Genomic DNA, 212 nt, shown 5'->3' on the forward strand with positions numbered 1-212 from the left:
GAAAAGGAGTTATAGAAAATGGAGAAAGACAGGGAAAGGTTTACACAAAGGGGATGGAGGGAAGAGAAAGAGAGGGAGACAGGGGTCTATGAAGAGGAGCGAAAGGAATGAGAAGGGAAAGAAGATAGAGAGAGAAATAACCACTATAGGACATCCTGATTGCAGGTAATACTACAAAAATATAGAAGAAAGTTTTGCATCATTCGTTAGTG

This window comes from Penaeus monodon, chromosome 20, assembly GCF_015228065.2.
Source record: "Penaeus monodon isolate SGIC_2016 chromosome 20, NSTDA_Pmon_1, whole genome shotgun sequence".
NCBI lineage: Eukaryota > Metazoa > Arthropoda > Malacostraca > Decapoda > Penaeidae > Penaeus > Penaeus monodon.